The sequence below is a fragment of the Lissotriton vulgaris genome, unplaced genomic scaffold (assembly GCF_964263255.1).
Source record: "Lissotriton vulgaris unplaced genomic scaffold, aLisVul1.2 SCAFFOLD_1025, whole genome shotgun sequence".
NCBI classification, from domain to species: Eukaryota; Metazoa; Chordata; class Amphibia; order Caudata; family Salamandridae; genus Lissotriton; species Lissotriton vulgaris.
In genome coordinates this window covers 203,786-225,984 of record NW_028249245.1, presented here as the reverse complement: position 1 = coordinate 225,984, position 22,199 = coordinate 203,786, and the positions used below count along the sequence as shown (strand labels likewise).

General features: G+C 55.3%; 1 protein-coding gene across 1 annotated transcript in view; it reads right to left on the bottom strand.

The window, feature by feature from the left end:
- The window catches only part of DCHS1 (dachsous cadherin-related 1), a 352,029-nt gene extending 336,601 nt beyond the window's left edge, over positions 1–15,428 (bottom strand). Inside the window, exon 1 of the mRNA XM_086950300.1 lies at positions 14,769–15,428. The gene's annotated coding sequence lies outside the window, so the exon portion shown is untranslated. The remainder of the gene's footprint in view (positions 1–14,768) is intronic.
- Positions 15,429–22,199: the final 6,771 nt, after the last annotated feature.

Below are 22,199 nucleotides of genomic sequence, written 5' to 3'. Positions count from 1 at the left end.
ACCATAGCCACTAAGTGCACATCTGTGTCCCATGGCATCACAGCCACTAAGTGCACATCTGTGCCCCATGGCATCACACCACTAAGTACACATCTGTGCCCATGGTGTCATAGCAACGAAGTGCACATCTGTGCAACATTTCATCATAGCCACTAAATAAACATCTGTGCTGCATGGCATCATAGCCACTAAATGCACATCTATATAAATACAAACCTTTGTCCTCCTCTATCCTTCAGAATCCAAATAACGGACTAACCTATCCACCACTTAAAAATGTACTCACATGTTTCACCATACTAATTCAACACTAATCCTCTAAGGGTTCCGGAGTAGCGTGCTACTCGCCGAAAAAGCGCTTCAACGCCTCGTCAGGGGTGGTAAGCGCTATACAAATGCAATTACAATACAATCTGCATCGAATTACACCAGAGGGAAGAAGTATGCATCTGCCCGATGCCACAGCCACCAAGTACACATCGACACCGTTTGACAATATAGCCCCTAAATACACATCTGTGCCACATGGCATCATGGTCACTAAATACACATCTGCACCACATGGCATAGTACCCACTAAAAAAGGCATTCACATCCAATGGCATTGTACCTGCTACCTGAGTACCCATCTGTGCCACGTCGCAAATGAGTGCCCATTTCCACCACATGGCATCCCATCCGCTGAGTAGGAACACATCTGGCACCATATCTGGTCGCTCCACACACACATCTGTACTGTATGACTTCACTGTCCACGTATACATCTGTGCCACAAGGCATTATAACCACTTATCTGTGGCCCATAGCACCAACGTATGTAACTGCAGCAGAGGTTGTCATGGCCGCCCCAGTGTGTACACACAGTGTAATATCCCAGCTGATAAATAAGTGAACAACCTGCAATATTCACCATCAACTCCCTCCCATGCCTCGTGTGGCATCACAGACACTGAGTAGACGTGAGCACTGCATAACGTCACATCTGCCACTGGGGGTGTATCTGCACTGTAAAGTCTCATATCTGCCACACCAGCAAACATCTGCACTACATGACATCATATCTGCTATCTAAGTAAACATCTGCACTACAAAGCCTCAAATCTGCCACCTCAGTAAACCTAGGCACTGCATGACAACACATCTGCTACCTAAGCAAACATCTGCACTGCATGAGATCACATCTGCTACCTAAGCAAACAGCTGCACTGCATGAGATCATATCTGCTACCTAAGTGAACAGCTGCACTGCATGATATCATTTCTGCTACCCAAGTAAACATCTGCACTGCATGGCATCGTATCTGCTACCTAAGTAAACATCTGCACTGCATGACATCATTTCGGCTACCCAAGTAAACATCTGCACTGCATGGCATCGTATCTGCTACCTACGTAAACATTTGCACTGCATGGCGTCGTATCTGTTAAGTAAACATCTGCACTACAAATCCTTAAATCTACCACCTCAGTAAATCTCGGCACTGCATGACATCACATATGCTACCTATGCAAACATCTGCACTGCATGAGATCATTTCTGCTACCCAGGTAAACATCTCCACTGCACTGCATGGCATCGTATCTGCTACCTAAGTAAACATTTGCACTGCATGGCATCGTATCTGCTACCTAAGTAAACATTTGCACTGCATGGTGTCGTATCTGCTACTTAAGAAAACATCTGCACTGCATGGCATCGTATCTGCTACTGTGGGATATATCTGCAGTACAGAGCCTATCTGCCACCTCAGTAACCCTCGGCACTGCATAACATCTCATCTGCTACCTAAGCAAACATCTGCACTGCATGGCGTCGTATCTGCTACCTAAGCAAACATCTGCACTGCATGACATCATTTCTGCTACCCAAGTAAACACCTGCACTGCACTGCATGGTATCTTCTGCTACCTAAGTAAACATTTGCACTGCATGGCATCATATCTGCTACTGTAGGATGTATCTGCAGTACAAAGCCTATCTGCCACCTCAGTAAACCTCGGCACTGCATGCTACCCAAGCAAACATCTGCATAGCATGATGTCGTATCTGCTACCTATGTAAACATCTGCACTGCATGGCGTCATATCTGCTACTGTAGGATGTATCTGCAGTACAAAGCCTATCTGCCACCTCAGTAAACCTCGGCACTGCATGCTACCCAAGCAAACATCTGCATAGCATGATGTCGTATCTGCTACCTATGTAAACATCTGCACTGCATGGCGTCATATCTGCTACTGTGGGATATATCTGCAGTACAAAGCCTATCTGCCACCTCAGTAAACCTCGGCACTGCATGATATCATATCTGCTACCCAAGCAAACATCTGCATTGCATGACGTCGTATCTGCTACCTATGTAAACTTCTGCACTGCATGACATATCTGCTACTTATTTAGACATCTGCACTGCATGGCATCATATCTGCTACCAGTCTGTTCACAGCTGCACTGCATGCTGTCAGCCCACACCTGTATAGTACCTGTGTGTGCATCTGCACTGTTCGCTGACAGCCAGTGCCCGAGTGCCAGGGTGACCAGGCCTCCCCGTTTTGCCAGGACGGTGCCCGTTTTTAACCAGCTGTCCAAGCAAACTTCAAGAAATGTAGCTCCTGTCCCGGTTTTTAGAGGGGTGACTGAAAACGGTGGGAGGCGTTTTTTATGTTTTACAAAGCAGGGATAGTTAGCAGTTGTTTCAAAAAAAGCAATTTAATTAACAGGCAAGCTACTGGATTTAAAAATTACATTTGAAGTAAAACGGTAGTCCTTCTTCTATTTTGGTCAAATGTCCCGGTTTTTGGCTTTAAAATTCTGGTCACCCTACCGAGTGCACATCTGCACTGCACAGCATCATATCCGCTACCTGTGCGTGCACCGCACTGTTCGCTGACAGCCAGTGCCCGAGTGCACATCTGCAGTGGACGACATCATATCTGCTACCCGTGTACCTCTAAAGGGCGAACCCCTGGGAAACGCCGCCCTGTCCTTCCAGTGCATGCATCTGCACGATGTCCGCCACTGCCGCGTCCACGAATGTACACTCCGCGACAGTACAGCTCCTAGCTGCCGTCTTCTAGGCGCTTCAGCCGACACTGCCGCTCCATGCGTGGGCGCCCTCGCCGCTGATGCGCCCTCGGGTCCCGAGCGGACAAAAGGCGCTTTTCATTCGTTCTCCGCTCCCTCTCTTGTGTGTCAAACATTGCTGACCCCAGCTGACCCCGCGGGAGCGCGCCCTGGACGGGTGCCCGGCAGCCGCCAGGGGTCAGCCGTGTTAGGGGCTGATTGTTCCCAGGACGAGCGGGGCAGGCTCCGGGCAGAGACCACATGCGGGCCGGATGCGGCCGTCCCTTCGGAGACGGGATGCACAACTAGCAACGGGGTCTGGGCTGAGCTGGGAGCATTACTGGAGGGGCAGACACCAGATGCAGCTGTGGTGCACCCGGTCTGAGCCAGAGAGCATCACTGCACGTGCACACACCAGATCCAGATGTGGTGCACTCTGGTCTGAGCCAGAGAGCATCACTGCACGTGCACACACCAGATCCAGATGTGGTGCCCTCTGGTCCGAGCCAGAGAGCATCACTGCACGTGCACACACCAGATCCAGCTGTGGTGCACCCTGGTCTGAGCCAGAGAGCATCACTGCCCGTGCACACACCAGATCCAGCTGTGGTACACTCTGGTCTGAGCCAGAGAGCATCACTGGACGTGCACACACCAGATCCAGCTGTGGTGCACCCTGGTCTGAGCCAGAGAGCATCACTGCCCGTGCACACACCAGATCCAGATGTGGTGCACTCTGGTCTGAGCCAGAGAGCATCACTGCACGTGCACACACCAGATCCAGATGTGGTGCCCTCTGGTCCGAGCCAGAGAGCATCACTGTACGTGCACACACCAGATCCAGCTGTGGTACACTCGAGTCTGAGCCAGAGAGCATCACTGGACGTGCACACACCAGAACCAGCTGTGGTGCACCCTGGTCTGAGCCAGAGAGCATCACTGCACGTGCACACACCAGATCCAGCTGTGGTGCACCCTGGTCTGAGCCAGAGAGCATCACTGCCCGTGCACACACCAGATCCAGCTGTGGTACACTTTGGTCTGAGCCAGAGAGCATCACTGGACGTGCACACACCAGATCCAGCTGTGGTGCACCCTGGTCTGAGCCAGAGAGCATCACTGCCCGTGCACACACCAGATCCAGCTGTGGTACACTCTGGTCTGAGCCAGAGAGCATCACTGGACGTGCACACACCAGATCCAGCTGTGGTGCACCCTGGTCTGAGCCAGAGAGCATCACTGGACGCGCAGACACCAGATCCAGCTGTGGTACACTCTGGTCTGAGCCAGAGAGCATCACTGGACGTGCACACACCAGATCCAGCTGTGGTGCACCCTGGTCTGAGCCAGAGAGCATCACTGCACGTGCACACACCAGATCCAGCTGTGGTACACTCTGGTCTGAGCCAGAGAGCATCACTGCACGTGCACACACCAGATCCAGCTGTGGTACACTCTGGTCTGAGCCAGAGAGCATCACTGGACGCGCAGACACCAGATCCAGCTGTGGTACACTCTGGTCTGAGCCAGAGAGCATCACTGGACGTGCACACACCAGATCCAGCTGTGGTACACTCTGGTCTGAGCCAGAGAGCATCACTGGATGTGCACACACCAGATCCAGCTGTGGTGCACCCTGGTCTGAGCCAGAGAGCATCACTGGACGCGCAGACACCAGATCCAGCTGTGGTACACTCTGGTCTGAGCCAGAGAGCATCACTGGACGTGCACACACCAGATCCAGCTGTGGTGCACCCTGGTCTGAGCCAGAGAGCATCACTGCACGTGCACACACCAGATCCAGCTGTGGTACACTCTGGTCTGAGCCAGAGAGCATCACTGCACGTGCACACACCAGATCCAGCTGTGGTGCACCCTGGTCTGAGCCAGAGAGCATCACTGCACGTGCACACACCAGATCCAGCTGTGGTACACTCTGGTCTGAGCCAGAGAGCATCACTGGACGTGCACACACCAGATCCAGCTGTGGTGCACCCTGGTCTGAGTCAGAGAGCATCACTGCCCGTGCACACACCAGATCCAGCTGTGGTACACTCTGGTCTGAGCCAGAGAGCATCACTGGACGCGCAGACACCAACTGCAGCTGTGGTACACTCTGAGCAGACGCCACATGCAGCTGCGGCACACCCTTAGCAGATACCAGATGCAGCTGCGGTACACCCTGAGCAGACACCAGATACAGCTGCGGTACACCCTGAGCAGACACCACATGCAGCCGCGGTACACCCTGAGCAGACACCACATGCAGCCGCGGTACACCCTGAGCAGACACCACATGCAGCCACTATACACCCTGAGCAGACACCACATGCAGCCGCGGTACACCCTGAGCAGACACCACATGCAGCCGCGGTACACCCTGAGCAGACACCACATGCAGCCACGGGACACTCTGAGCAGAAACCAACTGCAGCTGCGGTACACCCTGAGCAGACACCACATGCAGCCGCGGTACACTCTCAGCAGACACCACATGCAGCCGTGGTACACTTTGAGCAGACACTAACTGCAGCTGCGGTACACCCTGAGGAGACACCACATGCAGCCACGGGACACTCTGAGCAGAAACCAACTGCAGCTGCGGTACACCCTGAGCAGACACCACATGCAGCCGCGGTACACTCTGAGCAGACACCACATGCAGCCACTATACACCCTGAGCAGACACCACATGCAGCCGCGGTACACCCTGAGCAGACACCACATGCAGCCACGGGACACTCTGAGCAGAAACCAACTGCAGCTGCGGTACACCCTGAGCAGACACCACATGCAGCCGTGGTACACCCTGAGCAGACACCAACTGCAGCTGCGGTACACCCTGAGCAGACACCACATGCAGCCACGGGACACTCTGAGCAGAAACCAACTGCAGCTGCGGTACACCCTGAGCAGACACCACATGCAGCCGCGGTACACTCTGAGCAGACACCACATGCAGCCACTATACACCCCTGAGCAGACACCACATGCAGCCGCGGTACACCCTGAGCAGACACCACATGCAGCCGCGGTACACCCTGAGCAGACACCAACTGCAGCTGCGGTACACCCTGAGCAGACACCACATGCAGCCGCGGTACACCCTGAGCAGACACCAACTGCAGCTGCGGTACACCCTGAGCAGACACCAGATACAGCTGCGGTACACCCTGAGCAGACACCAATTGCAGCTGCGGTACACTCTGAGCAGACGCCACATGCAGCCGCGGTACACTCTGAGCAGACGCCACATGCTGCTGCGGTACACTTTGAGCAGACACTAACTGCAGCTGTGGTACACCCTGAGGAGACACCACATGCAGCCACGGGACACTCTGAGCAGACACCAATTGCAGCTGCGGTACACCCTGAGGAGACACCACATGCAGCCGCGGTACACTCTCAGCAGACACCAACTGCAGCTGCGGTACACCCTGAGCAGACACAACATGCAGCCACGGGACACTCTGAGCAGACACCAACTGCAGCTGCGGTACACTCTCTGAGGAGACACCACATGCAGCCGTGGTACACTCTCAGCAGACACCAACTACAGCTGCGGTACACCCTGAGGAGACACCACATGAAGCCGCGGTACACCATGAGCAGACACCACATGCAGCCGCGGTACACCCTGAGCAGACACAACATGCAGCTGCGGTACACCCTGAGCAGACACCAACTGCAGCCGCGGTACACTCTGAGCAGACACCACCTGCAGCCGCGGTACAACCTGAGCAGACACCACATGCAGCCGCAGTACAACCTGAGCAGACACCACATGCAGCCACGGTACACCCTGAGCAGACACCACATGCAGCCACGGTACACTCTGAGCAGACACCAACTGCAGCTGCGGTACACCCTGAGCAGACACCAACTGCAGCCGCGGTACACTCTGAGCAGACACCAACTGCAGCCGCGGTACACCCTGAGCAGACACCAACTGCAGCTGCGGTACACCCTGAGCAGACACCAACTGCAGCTGCGGTACACTCTGAGCAGAAACCAACTGCAGCTGCGGTACACTCTGAGCAGAAACCAACTGCAGCTGCGGTACACTCTCTGAGGAGACACCACATGCAGCCACTATACACTCTGAGCAGACACCACATGCAGCCACTATACACCCTGAGCAGACACCAGATACAGCTTCGGTACACCCTGAGCAGACACCACATGCAGCCGCGGTACACCCTGAGCAGACACCACATGCAGCCACTATACATCATGAGCAGACACCAGATACAGCTGCGGTACACCCTGAGCAGACACCAATTGCAGCTGCGGTACACCCTGAGCAGACACCACATGCAGCCGCGGTACACCCTGAGCAGACACCACATGCAGCCACTATACACCCTGAGCAGACACCAGATACAGCTGCGGTACACCCTGAGCAGACACCAATTGCAGCTGCGGTACACTCTGAGCAGACGCCACATGCAGCCGCGGTACACTCTGAGCAGACGCCACATGCTGCTGCGGTACACTTTGAGCAGACACTAACTGCAGCTGCGGTACACCCTGAGGAGACACCACATGCAGCCACGGGACACTCTGAGCAGACACCAACTGCAGCTGCGGTACACCCTGAGGAGACACCACATGCAGCCGCGGTACACTCTCAGCAGACACCAACTGCAGCTGCGGTACACCCTGAGCAGACACAACATGCAGCCACGGGACACTCTGAGCAGGCACCAACTGCAGCTGCGGTACACTCTCTGAGGAGACACCACATGCAGCCGTGGTACACTCTCAGCAGACACCAACTACAGCTGCGGTACACCCTGAGGAGACACCACATGAAGCCGCGGTACACCATGAGCAGACACCACATGCAGCCGCGGTACACCCTGAGCAGACACAACATGCAGCTGCAGTACACTTTGAGCAGACACTAACTGCAGCTGCGGTACACCCTGAGCAGACACCAACTGCAGCTGCGGTACACCCTGAGCAGACACCAACTGCAGCTGCGGTACACCCTGAGCAGACACCAACTGCAGCCACGGTACACTCTGAGCAGACACCACCTGCAACCGCGGTACAACCTGAGCAGACACCACATGCAGCCGCAGTACAACCTGAGCAGACACCACATGCAGCCACGGTACACCCTGAGCAGACACCACATGCAGCCACGGTACACTCTGAGCAGACACAACATGCTGCTGCAGTACACTCTGAGCAGACACCAACTGCAGCTGCGGTACACCCTGAGCAGACACCAACTGCAGCCGCGGTACACTCTGAGCAGACACCAACTGCAGCCGCGGTACACCCTGAGCAGACACCAACTGCAGCTGCGATACACCCTGAGCAGACACCAACTGCAGCCGCGGTACACTCTCTGAGGAGACACCACATGCAGCCGCGGTACACTCTGAGCAGAAACCAACTGCAGCTGCGGTACACTCTGAGCAGACACCAACTGCAGCTGCGGTACACCCTGAGGAGACACCACATGCAGCCACGGTACACTCTGAGTAGACACCAACTGCAGCTGCGGTACACTCTCTGAGGAGACACCACATGCAGCCACGGGACACTCTCAGCAGACACCACATGCAGCCGCGGTACACTCTGAGCAGACACTAACTGCAGCTGCGGTACACCCTGAGCAGACACCACATGAAGCCGCGGTACACCATGAGCAGACACCACATGCAGCCGCGGTACACCCTGAGCAGACACAACATGCAGCTGCGGTACACCCTGAGCAGACACCAACTGCAGCCGCGGTACACTCTGAGCAGACACCAACTGCAGCCGCTGTACACCCTGAGCAGACACCAACTGCAGCTGCGGTACACCCTGAGCAGACACCAACTGCAGCCGCGGTACACCCTGAGCAGACACCAACTGCAGCTGCGGTACCGCCCTCCCACTGGAGACAGGGCCTGTACGCATCAGCGAGGCTAGTAAGGGCATGGGGTGCTGCCATAAGCATGACGTGGGCACTGACAGTATTATAGATACTCCCAGCAGCCTCGAAAGTAGTGCCATGCTTAAGCTCTGCAATAGAGGCAGGGGATGGATGGAAGCATGGAAGGGTGGATGGATGGAAGGGTGGATGGATGGAAGGGTGGATGGATGGAAGGATGGATGGATGGATGGGTGGAAGGCTGTATGGATGGAAGGATGGAAGGATGGATGGATGGATGGGTGGAATGATGGAAGGGTGGATGGGTGGATGGATGGAAGTGTGGATGGGTGGATGGATGGAAGGGTGGATGGATGGAAGGGTGGATGGATGGAAGGATGGATGGATGGATGGGTGGAAGGCTGTATGGATGGAAGGATGGATGGATGGATGGGTGGAAGGATGGAAGGGTGGATGGGTGGATGGATGGAAGTGTGGATGGGTGGATGGATGGAAGGGTGGATGGGTGGATGGATAGAAGGGTGGATGAGTGGATTGGATGGATGGGTGGATGGATGGAAGTGTGGATGGGTGGATGGATGGAAGGGTGGATTGGATGGAAGGGTGGAAGGTTGAATGGATGGAAGGGTGGATGAGTGGATTGGATGGGTGGGTGGATGGATGGGTGGGTTGATGGATGGAAGGGTGGATGGATGGAAGGGTGGATGGGTGGAAGGGTGGATAGATGAATGGGTAGATGGAAGGAAGTGTGGATGGACGGATGGATGGAAGGAAGGGTGGATGGATTGGATGGATGGGTGAAAGGGTGTATGGATGGAAGGATGGATGGATTGGATGGATAGGAGGATGGATGGAAGTGTGGCTGGCTGGATGGAATGGTGGATAGATTAATGGGTAGATGGAAGGAAGTGTGGATGGACGGATGGATGGAAGGAAGTGCGGATGGACGAGTGGATGAAAGGGCGGATGGAAGGAAGGGTGGATGGATTGATGGATGGAAGGATAGATGGAAGAACGGGTGGAAGAACGGGTGGAAGGATGGGTGGAAGGGTGGCTGGAAATGTGGATGGGTGAAAGGGTGGATGGATGGGATGAATGTTTTACTTTGCATGTGTGGGTGGATGGCAACAGAGAGACTGGTGGGTAAGTGTCTGGGGGATGGGTCTGTGGGTGGATGGGGCGAGGCTACATGGCTTGGTGGAATGTATGGATGCAATGAGGGGGAGACAGCTCGTATATACATTCTGTGTCTGTGCAGGTGGCCGGATGTGCTGTATCGACGGATAGTATGACGTTGCACCTTTAAATCGTAGCAGGTGCACAGTACATGCCGCATTCATGCAGCCTCAAACGAGCACGTACCTGTGTGGTATCTTGGCGCTATACAGAACCCTTGAAATAAACCATACATCGCACGTGGCCGGTGGTGGCACGCCCACTGGCAGCGTGCACGTCATGGCCGGGTACTCTCTCCTGCACGAGCCCCCTGGCACCTCACTGAGGCCGTATGTGCGGTGAAGGAGGCGCTGATCCACGGCCTGCCTCTGCTTCACGCGCACAAGATGGTCCACGTGTAGCCCTGGGAGGGCGTGTATGGTGCGTGCGCACACGAGCACGATCCCCTGTCTGCGCTGGATGTAGGAGCGTCCCAGGCTCCGCCTGCCGTGCGCCTAGAGGCCGCACCTGTACGTGTGTACACGCCCACTGAGGGCTCCTTGGATGCAGCGCTTGCGCCCACATCCCCGTGCGCGCCCTCGTCCGTACCCCTACAATCCAACAGCCACTTTGGGGGTACTTTGAGTTTTGAGGGCGGATCAGGGTGGGCACTTTATACACCCGCCCCCCTTTAAGGAGCAGAACAAAGAAGAGCCCTCGGCGCGCAGTCTGGGCGGCCGCCACCCACCCCTCGCCCCTAGGAGGGGCCCTCTCGCTCCACCCAGCCGCCACGCGGGGTGAACCCCAGTTTTCTGTGGGTGCGGGCGGGGTGGAGGGGCGCCAAGCACCGGGTCTCCGCGGTGATGTCACCGTTTGGATGGGCAGCGCCCGCCTCGCGATGGGGATGGAGACGGGTCTGGACGCCCCCCCACCCCAATCCATCATGTCCCTGAGTTTACCGATTGAGGGGCGTTCAGCTTGGACGCGACCCCCTCTTTGCGAAGGAGACCTCCATCTCCCCCTTTCCCACCAGGAGGCGCCGAGGGGGCTCGGAGTCGTCTTCTTGGCACGGACCGGGAGGGAGGGAGGGAGGGGCGGAGGGGCGCCGTGCTCTGGTGGAGAGGGGCGCGGAGACAAAGGAGCCGGGCCTGGCGCCCCCCTGGCCGAGCTGTGCGGATGGAAAAGGAACGTGGGGGCCCGGGGCCCCCAGTCCGGGCTGTACCGGCTGCAGATGAGCCTGGGGGGGGGGGGGGGGGGGCTGGTGGAGACCTCTCCACCCCAGGCACGAGCTGTGCGGCTACCAGGGAAACTGGGGGCAACAAAGAGGATGTGGGTGGGTGGACGGAGAGCGATCTGGGGGTTCAAGCCCCCCTCCCCCCCCCCCCCCCCCCCCCATCGCCTGAGTAATGCGGCTACAGGGGAGCCTGGGGAGGGCGTGTGGAGACCCCCACTCCTCCGGAGCTGTGGGGCTAACTGGCAAGCCAAGCCAAGGAGCTGTGGGGCTGCAGAGACGATGTGGGGTGGGGTGGGGTGGACGGAATGAGATCTGGGGGTCCAAGACTCCCCGAGTCTGAGCTGTGCAGGATGCAAAGAGAGACATGAGGCCAAAGCTCAGCCTGACCCCAGGATTACAGAGCCAACTGCGGGGGACCGGGCTAATATCCCCCCCCTCCCCCCCCCCCCCCCCCATACATACACACACACACACACCCGTCCCTAGCTGTGCCGCTGCCTTGGGGTCCCAGCAACCCCCCGCCTAGGGATTCAAACCCCCTACCCGAGCTGCAGCTGAGGGCCGAACCCCAGTGGGAGCCGGGGGGCCACAGCTCCCCAGCAGCGAGGTCTGCAGACCACCCGGGGGAGATCAAACCTCTGCCCCTGTCACCCTGTGGACCGTTAGAGGAGCAAGTGCCCGGCTCAGAAGGACTCATCCACGTCACCCACACTGAGCACCCCTAAACGTGACCCCCAACTCACACCACACTCGCCCCTTTGTCGCTCTTCCACCCGCCCACGTCACGTATGATTCTCTGCAACAGGCGCGCAACCCACTGAGCTTCCGACGGCTGACCTGCGCGATGTATTGATCCCACCACCGAGCATCCATCACACTATTCCAACCTCACCTACCCATTCAAGTACCCCTCCCTTACTACCCATGCAACTACCCCTCCCTTACTACCCATGCAACTATCCCTCCCTTACTACCCATGCAGCTATCCCTCCCTTACTACCCATGCAGCTATCCCTCCCTTACTACCCATGCAACTATCCCTCCCTTACTACCCATGCAGCTATCCTTCCCTTACCTACCCATGCAGCTATCCCTCCCTTACTACCCATGCAACTATCATTACCTTACATAACCATGCAGCTATCCCTCCCTTTCTACCCATGTAACTATCATTACCTTACATAACCATGCAGCTATCCCTCCCTTTCTACCCATGTAACTATCATTACTACCCATGCAGCTATCCCTCCCTTACTACCCATGCAGCTATCCCTCCCTTTCTACCCATGTAACTATCATTACTACCCATGCAGCTATCCCTCCCTTACTACCTATGCAGCTATCCCTCCCTTACCTACCCATGTAACTATCACTACTACCCATGCAGCTATCCCTCCCTTACTACCTATGCAACTATCCCTCCCTTACTACCCATGCAGCTATCCCTCCCTTACTACCTATGCAACTATCCCTACCTTACTACCCATGCAACTATCCCTACCTTACATAACCATGCAACTATTCCTCCCTTACTACCCATGCAGCTATCCCTCCCTTACTACCTATGCAACTATCCCTCCCTTACAACTCATGCAACTATCCCTACCTTACATAACCATGCAGCTATCCCTCCCTTACTACCCATGCAACTATCCCTACCTTACCTACCCATACAGCAATCCCTCCCTTACTACCCATGCAGCTACCCCTCCCTTACTACCCATGCAACTATCCCTACCTACCCATACAGCAATCCCTCCCTTACTACCTATGCAGCTATCCCTCCCTTACCTACCCATGTAACTATCATTACTACCCATACAGCTATCCCTCCCTTACTACCCATGCAGCTATCCCTCCCTTACTACCCATGCAGCTATCCCTCCCTTACAACCCATGCAACTATCCCTACCTTACATAACCATGCAGCTATCCCTCCCTTACTACCCATGCAACTATCCCTACCTTACCTACCCATACAGCAATCCCTCCCTTACTACCTATGCAGCTATCCCATCTTTACCTACCCGTTTAGCTAGCCCACCCATACCTACCGATTCGATAATTCCACGCTTGCCCACCATTACAGCTATACCACCCGTACAAACTTATTCAGCTATCCCACCCTTACGAATCCAGAGATAGACCACCCATACCTACCCATGCAGCTATCCATTGTATCCATCACTGAAATACCCACTGAAGTATCACATGTTTACTACACATTGCACTATTCCACCCTGACCTACACATTCACCTATTCCTCCCTTACTCACCCACTGAGTTAGCCTATCTGTACCTACCCATTGACCTAGCCCACTCCTACCAACCCATTGATCCAGCCGACCCATACCTACCCATTCAGCTACCCTTCACTTACTTACCCAATGAGTAAGCCCACTCTTGCCAACTCATTCAACTATCCTTACCTACCCATTCAGCTAGCCCACCCGTACATATCCACTGAGCCTGCCTATCCTTACCTACCCATTCATATATCCCTCCCTTACGTATCGACTGAGCTATACCACCTTAACCTACCCATTCAGCTAACCCTCTGTTACTCACCCACGGAGCTATCCTACCCTCCCCTTTTCATTCAGCTATCCCATTCGGACTCACCCAGTGAGCTATCCCATCCTTACCTACCCTTCAGCTCAGCTATCCCACTCTTACCCACTGAGCTATCTTCCTTACCTGCCCGTTCAGCTATCACACCCTTACTCACCCACTGAGCTAGCCCATCCTTTACCACCAACTGAACGATTCACCTTTAGTTACCCATTGAACTAGTCCACAGTCACTATCTCACTGTGCTATCCCACCCTTACCCACCCATTGGTGGACAGCGGACTTTCCTACTCACTTAACTTGTCCAGTCTTACCCGCAGAAATATTCACCCCTATTTACCCACTGAGCTATCCTTTCCGAGCCTCTGAGCTTTTCCACCCTCAGTCACCCACTGAACTAGCTCACCCTTTCTTAACCACTGCGCTGGTACACATTAACTAACCTACCCTCTTGTCTCTGCCCTCCTCTCCTCACTGGGCTAGCCCACCCTTACCTACCCGTTCAGCTAGCCCACCCTTACCTACCCATTCAGCTACCCCACCCCTGCCTACCCATTGAGACGTCATCTGATAGACGGGGTGGTTTTATCGGGTGCTAGCCTCTCCCCCAGAGGCCAGGCGCTCTCAGGGCTGACACCTTTAGTTGTGCTGCCTGATTCTAGCACGGAACGAGGCGCAGGCCTTGAGGCGCTTCAGAGGACCGCCTCGTCCTCCCTCAGACGGCCCCGTGGCCACCTGACAAGCGCCCTCCGGGATCAGGTCTCGCAATAGAGGGGATACTGCTCTCAAGACGCCCCTCAAAGGCGAGAGGCAGGAGGGGGAAGAAATAGAGCCGCCCAGCCCTCACTTACATGTGCCTCGGGGGTCCGCAGCAAGGTGGCCCTGGCGCCCTCATCCGGAGAACAATTCAGTGTGGGTGTATCCCTCCGCGGACCCTCACATCCCTCGGTGCAGGCGGCGAAGGCCTGGTCGATGGAGGCAGACTTAGAGGACCCTCCTCAGGCAGCCTCGCGCAGGCAGACCCTCTTCAGGCAGCCTCGCGCAGGCAGAACCCCCCAGCAATAGCCCAGTGGAGGTAGTGCAGGCTTCCCAGATGCGCAAATCCTGAGCAGGCAGGTCCGGTTCAGCAACCCCTGGCGCAGAAGGTACTTGAGCAGGCATTCACTGTAGCTATAATGCACGCAGTTCGGTTGTGTGCAACACCAGCACAGGTTGGTCACACAGCCACTGTGCAGGCATCTCCGGTGCACCCAGCTGTTTGCAGAAGCAATCCCCGTGCAGGCATCTCCATTGCAGTTGATGTGGGCAGCCCCCGTGCAGGCAGCTCCCGTGCTGCTGATGGGGTCGCCCCTGTGCAGGCAGCTCCCGTGCTGCTGATGGGGTCGCCCCTGTGCAGGCAGATCCCTTGGTGATGCTATGGGTAGCCCCAGTGCAGGCAGCTTATGTGGTGATGCTGTGGTTAGCCCCGGTGCAGGCAGCTCCTGTGGTAATGCTGTGGCTAGCCCCGGTGCAGGCAGCTCCTGTGGTAATGCTGTGGCTAGCCCCGGTGCAGGCAGCTCCTGTGGTGATGCTGTGGCTAGCCCCGTGCAGGCAGCTCCTGTGGTAATGCTGTGGCTAGCCCCGGTGCAGGCAGCTCCTGTGGTGATGCTGTGGCTAGCCCCGGTGCAGGCAGCTCCTGTGGTAATGCTGTGGCTAGCCCCGGTGCAGGCAGTGTCGTTAGTCAGCTCCGTTGCAGACACACGAGGGAGGCAGGCGGCTGCTCCAATTCAGGGGCCGGCTCAGGTGCCCTGTGGGTGTATGTGAGGCCCTCCCTGGGCTCAGTGGCACCTCCGGGCTCTGGCATCCAGCGGGGTGAAGCCGGAGGCCGTGTAGCGCCTGCAGGTGTGTGGAGTGACTGCCCCTGGTCCTGCCTGCGGCCGGGTCTAGGAATCCATCCGTCTCCTGCAGCCCGTGAGGACGAAGCGCCGGCTCCAGTGGCGCGCACGCAGATGCCAGGTGTGCCCCTGCCCCCCTCCGGTGCCCGCCTGCCAGCCCGGTGCAGACTCGCCGAGAGACCGCTCTGTGCGCTGCTCCAAGACGCCGGCCTCTGTGCACTGGAGCCCGAGAGGCGCTCGGAGCAGCTGAAAGCGGATCCTCCCCCTGCCCCACCTCCCCCTGCCCGCCGCCGCCCGCCCCCTGCCTCATCTGGGTAATTTATTCCGCTCCCCGGGAGGAGACGAGGCAGAGCCCCTCGATTCAGGACCGAATCCAAGACAAAACATGGAACAACTACAGCTGTGAAGGAGAGAGAGAGGGAGAGAACGAGGAAAGAGAGAGAGAGAGGACAAAAGAGAGAGAGAGGAAAAAGAGAGAGAGAGACAGAGAGAAAGAGAGGGAGAGAGCGAGGATAGAGAGAGAGACAGAGAGAGAGAGAGGTCGAGAGAGAGGTGAGGAGAAGAGAAGAGAGGTGGAGAAAGCGAAGAATATATAGAGAGAAGAGAGAGAGGGGACTATGGGGGGGCAGAGATAGAGACAGAAGAGAGAGGGAGATAGCGATTGCGAGAGAGCTGGAGAGAGAGAGAGAGAGAGAGAGAGAGAGAGAAAGGGACGAGAGGAAAACGAGAGGAGAACGAGAGGAGAGGTAACTAGAGAGAGAGAGGAAAGAGAACAGACAATGGGAATAAAGAGAGGGAGCGAGAGAGATAGGACCATGGAGGGGCAGACCTGGAGACAGGAGAGAGTGAGAGAGAAGAGAGGGAGGCGAGAGAGAGAGAGAGAGAGAGAGAGAGAAAGAGAGAGAGAGCTATATGAGAGAGAGAGCTGGCGAGAGAAAGCGAGAGCTAGAAGGAGAGTAGAAAGAGAGAGGGGGGGAGAGGAGAGCGAGAAGATACATAACTAAAGAGTGAGGAGAGATGAGATAGAAATACAGTGGAGAGAGAGGAGGAGGAGGAGGGAGAGGAGAGACAGGGAGAGAAAGAGAGGTTGGAGAGAGAGGGGGCTAGAGATTGTGAAAGAGAGGAGATGGAGAGAGAATGCGCGATACAGAGAGCTAGAGGGAGAGAGAGGTGTCAGAGAAAATAGAGGGAGAGTGAAGACAGAGTTAGGGGAGAGTAAGAGAGGATACAGATTGGAGAGAGTGAGAGAGAAAGAGAAGGAGAGACAGAGGGGAAGAAGAGAGCTAGAGAGTGGACAAAAAGAGCCGCATAGGGGGCGAGAGAAAAAGTGGAAAGAAGAAAGAGAGAGAATTGAGGGAGAGTGAGAAAAGGGGAGACAGGGAGAAGAGGAGAGCAGGAGAGGAAGAGAGAAAGGAGAGAGGAGAGAGGGGGGAGGGAGAAAGAGATAGGAGAGACAGAGGGCAAGGAGAGAGATAGAGAGAGGGAGGAGAGAAGACAGAGAGAGCTACAGAGAAAGGGAAGAGAGAGAGTGAGTGTGAGAGAGAGGCAGAGAGAGAGAAAGAGAGAGAGAAGTGAGGGAAAGAGAGAAGGAGAAAGAGGAGAGAAGAGTGAGAGGAGAGAGGAAGAGAGGGAAGGAGGAGAGCGGGAAGTGGAGTGGGCAGAGAGGTGAGAGGAGTGAGGCGAGAGGTAGAGGGAGAGACAGGAAAAGAGGAGAGGGGGAGAGAGAGGGAGGGAGAGTTGGAGAGAGAAGAGAGGGCGAGAGAAAGATGAGAAAGGAGAGAAGAGAGAGAGGAGGAAGAGAGAGGCGAGGGTGAGAGAGCTTTGAGTAGGCGTGTTCTGCTCTAAGAACAGACTCAACACAGCTGCCACAGAGAGAGAGAAGAGCGAGAGAGGAGAAAAAAACGCTTTCACCTGGAGGCGACCGCTGCAATAACAGACTTAACTCAACCTCCCTATAGATGGATGGATAGATGGATGGATAGATGGATGGATAGATTGATCAATTAATTGTGACTCAGCTTGGCGATCGAGCTGCTGCGAATAACTGACGCACACGCGCTGTTGGTCTCTCATGGGCGTGGCCTCTAGCGGTTCACTTCCTTATACGTATATCCTTCAGTGCGCCCGGACAAAGGGGCTGCATACTCCCTCTGCGGACGTTACACTACATCCCTTCCTACGTTAGTCTTTAAGCACGTCTGGATATTGGATGTTTCCACTTCCACACAAGGGATCCTGGCAGTAATCAATCAATCAATCAATCAAACATTTCTAAAGCGCGCTACTCGCCTGTGCTACTGATCGAAGAGCCAAGTCTTGAGGAGTCTCCTGAAGGTCAGCAGGTCCTGGGTCTGTCGTAGGTGGGTGGGGAGCGTGTTCCATGTCTTGGCGGCGAGGTGGGAGAATGATCTGCCACCGGCGGTCGTTCTGAGGATGCGTGGGACGGTGGCAAGGGCGAGGTTGGTGGAGCGGAGCTGGCGGTTCAGGGTGTAGAATGTGAGTCGGTTGTTGAGGTATGCCGGTCCGGTGTTGTGGAGTGCCTTGTGAGCGTGGGGAAGGAGCTTGAAGGTGATCCTTTTGTTGACAGGGAGCCAGTGCAGGTCCCTCAGGTGGGCGGTGATGTGGCTGTGGTGGTGGATGTCGAGGATGAGGCGTGCGGAGGCGTTCTGTATGCATTGCAGTCTCTTCTGGAGTTTTGGCTGTGGTTCCTGCGTAGAGAGCAGTATCGACCTGGCGCCGGGTTTGGCCGCAGATTATTCTTCTGGACCCTTGTCTGGTTGCACCCCCCACCCCCTCCTCTTGCCGTGAGCCTTTACGGATGATTGGAGTAACCAATCTGTGGTTGTTTGGACCCTCGGAGGGGAGCTTCTATCAGGAAAAGGCACTGTGTTGGTGGATCCTAGGTTTCCCCAGCTTCTGGGGTACATGTTGCTCTCAGTCTTTTCCAATATCCTCCTCTGGTAGCGCTATGAGCCATTCAAATGTTTTCTGGGTCACCACTTCACCTCTTCCTGGCTGTGCCCATGGTGCCCCAGACTCGGGTGATCAGCCACGGTGCTCTCTTGAAGGGTGTCCAGATTTTTCTTCCTGATGTCTGTACCGGGCCACCTTCATTTAGTGTGGCAGGCCTGTCTCCTGGCACGACTGGCCCATTTGTTTGTCTTTTGCCATTGGCACAGAGCTTATTCTACAGTCACACCCTTTGCATACTCCGCAGAATCTTCAGATGGGTCCCAACCAACACAACAAAGACCGTCACTCAGGCCCTCGTCACCAGCCGCCTCGACTACAGCAATGCCTCTACGCTAGCATCTCCACAGAGCTCCTCAGAAGACTCCAGACAATATAGAACACTGCAGCCAGACTCATCCTGGAGCTCCCCAAACAAACCCATATTGCCCACACCTTAGAGACCTCCGCTGGCTCACCAACCAAAAGAGATACAAGTTTAAGATCCTTACGCATGCCTATAAATCCCTCCACAACCTAGGACCTGCCTACATCAACCACTGACTGAACCTCCACCAACCCACGAGACACCTGCGCTCCTCTTCACTTGCCTTTGTACCTCCACATCCGCGATGGCTGCATCTTGTCCTACATCACTGCCGAGACCTGGAATTACCTTCCCCTTCAGCTCCGTACTGCCTCCTCGCTGGCAGACTTCAGAAAGAGTCTCAAGACCTGGCTCTTCGATGGAGACACATCACCCAGATCCCCCCAGGGGTGACAGGGTTGCACTTTATAAATGCTGTTTGATCGATTGATTGATTAATTGGAGGGTCTCCATTTTGGACCCACTGGAATACTGTCACAGACCAGTCTCCAGAACATCAGAACCATGGGCACACAACTTGGTGTGATGTGGCATGTTCCTTTAGAACTTTAGGAAATGATGGAGGCGCCTTTACGGATCATCCCCTTATAACATTTTGTTCAGTCTTCACATTAAAAGTTCTACTTCCCCATTTGACAGGGGCCACTATGGTGTGACCTTTCGATGCCTGATCTACAGGGCTTTGAGGTGTTTAGTAAACCCCATCCCAAGGAACGGGAGCCCATTATTTGTTTTGATTTTCATTGGGAGGCCGAACATAGCGAACACTTACCCGAGGTTTGGTGTGACCATGTGGAATGCTGTGGGCAGGGTCAACTCCACTACCACGCACTTGGAGTGGCTGTCTACCCGTACTACAGTTGTTCCGCCATTGGGGAAGCTATTGAAGTCCATGCTCATGTTGACCCATGGCTTATGGCATAGTTCCTATGTCATAATCGCAGCTGGTAGAGTCCTGTCTCCAGTGATTTGACAGGACTGGCAACCTTGCACCTTCTCCACTGCCATGCTGTCCATACTGGGGAACCTGACCATCAACCTCAGTCTTGCCTTTGCTTCTGCGGCAGCCCCTTGGTGTGTAAGCTCTATAACACAGATCCACTGTGAGTGGGGTTTCACTATGGGCCGACCTCTCAGCACGAGCCCTTCTGGGTGGTGCTCAACGTATTCTGGACTCTCCAGTGCTGGTACATCACCAGTTTGTCAGTGGTATTCCATATCTGGTAATCCTCTAGGAGCCACTTTCAGTGGTGTGTTCCAAAGCGGTGATCCCTTTATGTAGGTACGTGTACCTGACTGTCGCCGGTATGATCTTCTCCGACATCTTTGCATTGAGACCAGGCCCCTGTATTGTGCTTTTGACGAACTCGTTGGCCCACTCGACTTCCTTGTCAGACTCTTTTATGTCAGCTAAATTATGTCTAGATAAGTAATCCGCCGGGTTACAGGTCCCTAGACTGTATATCAATTCGAAATTGTAGAGTTTCAGCTGGACCACCCACTTTTCAATCCTTGACAGCGAATACCGCAAGTAAAGAGGAGGACCAGGGATTTGTGGTCTGTAACCACCCTGAATTCTCACCCAAATAGGTATAGGTGGAAATGTCGGCACCTATGCCTAATTGCTAGGGCTTCTCTTTCAATCTGCGCATAACGCATTTCGGGGTTGGTCAGGGCCCGGCTCACGTAGATGATGGGCAGCCATTCTCCTATGAATTTTTCCTCTGTCAGCACCACCCCTCACCCCACTGGGCTGGCGTGTACGATAAGTTCTGTCCTTCTCCTGGGGCATCCTTGAGTTATGCGCTCTTCATTCTCTGGAAGGCTGTTTCCGCTTTGTCCCCCCAGTCCCATGGCATGTCTGCTCTTGTGAGTGCCCTGAGGGTCTCAAATAGGAAAGTGAGGCTTGGTATGAACTGCACCCAATATGTGACCATCCCAAGGAAGTTTCTGCCTTCCTTCACAGTTTGTGGTTTTCTGGATGGCACTCGCTTTCTCAGGTCGACCTATAGACCTTCCTTTAAAAACACAATGCCGAAAACTCTATGAATGACTCAAAGAATAAGCATTTCCATCTGTGCAGCATTAGGCAACTGCTGCTTAGCCTCTTCAGGGTGGCTCTCAATCAATCAATCAATCAATCAATCAAGACATTTATAGAGCGCACTACTTACCCGGAGGGTCTCAAAGCGCTTGGGGGGGGGGGGGGGATGCTGCTACTGCTCGAACAGCCAGGTCTTGAGCTTCTTCCTGAAGGAGAGGTGGTCTTGGGTCAGGCGCAGGTCGGGAGGGAGGGAGTTCCAGGTCTTGGCGGCCAGGTAGGAGAAGGACCTTCCTCCTGTTGTCGTTCTTCGGATGCGGGGGACGGCGGCGAGGGCGTGACTGGCTGATCGGAGGTGGCGTTTGGGAGCGTAGAAGTTGATGCGGTTGTTGAGGTAGCTCGGGCCTTGATCGTGTAGGGCTTTGTGTGCGTGGGTGAGGAGACGGAAGGTGATTCTTTTGTTGACGGGGAGCCAAAGCAGGTCTCTCAGATGTCCGGAGATGTGGTTGTTTCGTGGGATGTCAAGGGTGAGTCTGGCTGAGGTGTTCTGGATCCGCTGGAGTCTCTTCTGGAGCTTGGCGGTGGTTCCGGCGTAGAGGGCGTTGCCGTAGTCCAGACGCTGGTGACGAGGGCCTGGGTGACCGTCTTCCTGGTCTCGGTGGGGATCCACCGGAAGATCTTTCGTAGCATGCGCAGGATGTTGAAGCACGACAAGGAGACGGCGTTGACTTGTCTGGTCATGGAGAGGGAGGAGTCCAGGATGAAGCCCAGGTTGCGTGCATGGTCTGTCGGTTTGGGTGCGGTGCCCAGGGCGGGGGGCCACCAGGAGTCGTCCCAAGCGGAGGGCGAGGAGCCCAGGATGAGGACTTCCGTCTTGTCTGAGTTGAGTTTCAGGCGGCTGGTCGTCATCCACTCGGTTACATCTTTCATCCCTTCGTGAAGGTTGGCTCTGGCGGCGGCGGGTCGTTGGTCAGGGAGAGGATCAGCTGGGTGTCGTCGGCGTAGGAGATGATGTTGAGGTTGTGTTGGC